Raw genomic sequence first — 3649 nt, 5'->3', positions numbered from 1 at the left:
CAGCATCCCTTATCACAAGGGAGATACAAATCAAAACTACAATGAGATACCACCTAACCCTAGTCATAATGGCTAAGATTAAGAAAATAAAAAATGACAAGTGCTGGTGAGGTTGTGGTGAAAAGGAAACTCTCCTACACTGTTGATGGGAATGTAAATTAGTTCAGTCACTATGGAGAACAATATTGAAGATCCGCAAAAACCTACAAATAGAACTACCATATGACCCAACACTTCCAGTCCTGGGTATCTACCCAAAGTTGAGGAATAGATTCAATCAAAAAAGTTCTTGCACAGCCATGTTTACTTTGGCATTATTCACAATTACTCAGATATAGAACTGACCCAAGCATCCATGAATAACTTGAATAGACTGAAAACATGTGGCACATATATACTATGAAATGCTACTCAATCATAAAGAACAAGGAGACCTTGGCAGTTGACAGAAAGTGAAATATGAAAGATTTATTGCTAAGCAAAATAAACCAGAATATGAAAGACAGGCTTTATATCCCCACTCAACATATACTGAATGTCTGTACTCTACGGCAGAAACTGAAATATAGGAAAATATAAAAGCAAGGAAAGTAACTGTGGATAATACAGACAGTTTGGGAGGGAGATTGAGGAGGGAAAGAAGGGAATCCAAAGGGAAAAGCAAAAATCAAAATATTTAAGGGACATGAAAATGGAAAATTATTTGTTGTTAATAATGTGCATGACAGTATTTTTAACTGAACTAATATACAGTATATTCATGTTGGAAAATTTATTTTGCATATTACAATGATATACCATGATTGTATATAAAAATTAATTAATCAGAAATAAATAATACGGGTGATCTCTAGGAGTGTCAAGGTGTTGACTTTCAAGGTTTTTATTTGATATACAGAAGAAATATGACAATTCTAGTTAATTTGACAATAAACTAGAATCCCTCACAGGTAGGCATGTTTCTCTACAAACAGGTTTTGCTTTTTTAGTTTCCTCTGCAGTTTTATATGAAGACTGATAAAAAGTTTTTACTTGTTTTATTAAAATAAAATGTAATTTGGAAATCTGGAGTTTATGCTTTTGTGATTTAGATGGGTAAACTGTTTGGTACAAGTAACTTTTTTTTTGGAGAGGTTTTCACTATAGGGCGCATGCGCACACCAGACAGACAGAGAGAGACATAGAGACAGAAAGCGAGAAATCACCCCCCCAGAGGGGATGGTCACACCGCAATCCCTTCTCCTCTATTCTCCTCTTGGGATCTTGGGCATGCACGCACACACGCCTGGCGTGAGTTTTAAGCCACCAGGTCCAGGACGCAAACCACGGTCGACTACGTGGGAGTCCAGCAACATAGCCATTATGCTAACTGCTGGTTCCCACAACAAGTAACTTTTGTGTAACTTAGCTAGGTAGGTGATTTTTGTAACAGATACCTTATGTATAACACTTAAAAACATATTAAAAAATGGGGCACATATACATGATGGAATACTACTCACCCATAACAAACAAATAGATCTGGTTATTCAAAATGAATAAATGAAGATTTAAGGGTAAATTAAATAAGACAAGCAATAAAACACAATGTATGTCCCCAGTGAATGGATGCACTCTATGGCAAAAACTAAAATATTCACAGATACAGAATTAGAGAGGGCAACTGTAGATACCAAACACTGTATGGGAGTGAGGAGGTGGGATATATTCAAAAGAAATCATTCAAGAGAAATGAATGAAAATGTATGAATACAAACAAATGACTTATGGTACAATATACTAGAACAGATAGAAACAGATGTTAACAATCTTAAGTGCGTGTGTGTGTGTGGGGGGGTGCATACATATGTATGTATATATATGTATGTATGCATATATATTCACAAAACTAGAACAAAAATTGAAGGTGCACACATAAAGTAATGTTTTCTGATGAACATGGCAATATCATAGATTTGATTACTACACACTGCATGAATGCTTTGAGAAACCATACTGTATCTCACAAAGGTGTACAATTAAATATAAATTAAAAATTTCAAACCAGAAATAATGAAAAGATTAGTATACAAAACTCAAACTTCTGAAGCCATACTATTAAAATAAAAAATTTCAAATACATTTATTTCAAAACAAAATCAGCTACAGGGATGCAGCAGTAACACACGTGTGATGCTCAGGCCCCATGGAAAGTTCTTGGGTTCACTTCTCAATGCCTCCCTGAACACACTAGGAATCTGCATGCCTATGACCTTGAAGCATGAACACACCACCAAAGTGCCTACCTATTTTGCTTCTCCAGTGTCCCTCGTGGAAGAAATATGTATGTAACTATACCTCTCTCTGTATAGATCAAAATAACTTCTTATGATAAAAATAAAAATACAAAATAAATTCAAAAGTAAAACAGCAAGTCACAGCACAAATATTCATTTTCTTAATAAGAATTACTACATATTTGTAAGTAAATATCTAAAATAATCAGTATCCCAATAGAAAATGAGGAAATAATAACACTTCCTAAGCTCCAAAATCTTTCATGTAAAGTTTGATTTCACTAATTATTTTTTTATTAATTTTATCTAAAAGATGGTGAAAGCCTATAAAGATTAAAATTAAACTTCAATACTTTTTTCACCTAACACATTGAACTAAAAAGTAAATGTTTACAAAACCTCATTTACACTGTATGGGCAAGCATCATCCTGTTGTGTCTAACCTCAAAATAACATATACTTCAAATCTAAGCAGTCTTAATGATTTCTACAGTGACAACCTCCTGCAAATCACCATAAACTGCTACCTATATTACTCCTACATGTTTTAAAATTAATTCTCTCTTACTGAACTTTCCCTGAGAAAAACACTAGAGATTAAAAGGTCAGAGTAGTTTTTGGTAATTAAATGGAAGAATGACAAAAATCATTCATTTGGAAGGCCTCAAAAAATATTTTTTTGACACTTGCCTAACTCTGAAGCTCTAAAAACAGGAGACTAAACCCAAAATACAAAAGAAAAATGATGTAAGGTGGAATGAGATTTATTCATTTTCCTTTTGCTGAAGATAAGTCTCACCAGAAGAAAGGGCTGCATTACTACTAAATCTCAGCTGAAAGCCCCCCATGTGTCAGTTGTCACACATGGGGCAAAATTGAATGGTATCCAATACATGTAATTGAACACCTCAGTGAGTAGTTGAGTCAGAAAACTATCTATCTTTACAAAGACTGATCATTTTTCAGTCTGATGACAATGATAAAGTCAAAACTCTCAGTCTATATATCAAAAGCTGTATACTCTAATGAATGAGCAGATCTCCCAGAAAACATTCAACCAGTTGAAGTTCTGGGAGATTATCTCTTAGATTTTGGAATTGCTAACCTGGTAAGAATATCTTTGTCTGCATTATTGCTATGGGTTATATTGATAATCTATGCTTACAATGTAATTTATGACTGTAGCTATCGAGTCATGTGGTTAAAGATGAATGTGTGGAGGGAACCAGCAGTTAGCGTAATGGCTATGTCGCTGGACTCCCATGTAGTCGACCGCGGTTCGCATCCCGGACCCGGTGGCTGAAAACCCACGCCGGGCGCATGTACGTGCGTGCCCAGGATCCCAAGAGGAGAATGGAGGAGAAGGGATTGCG

This window comes from Tupaia chinensis, unplaced genomic scaffold, assembly GCF_000334495.1.
Source record: "Tupaia chinensis unplaced genomic scaffold, TupChi_1.0 Scaffold148019_1, whole genome shotgun sequence".
Lineage (NCBI taxonomy): Eukaryota > Metazoa > Chordata > Mammalia > Scandentia > Tupaiidae > Tupaia > Tupaia belangeri.
Note: the sequence above shows the minus strand (reverse complement) of the source record.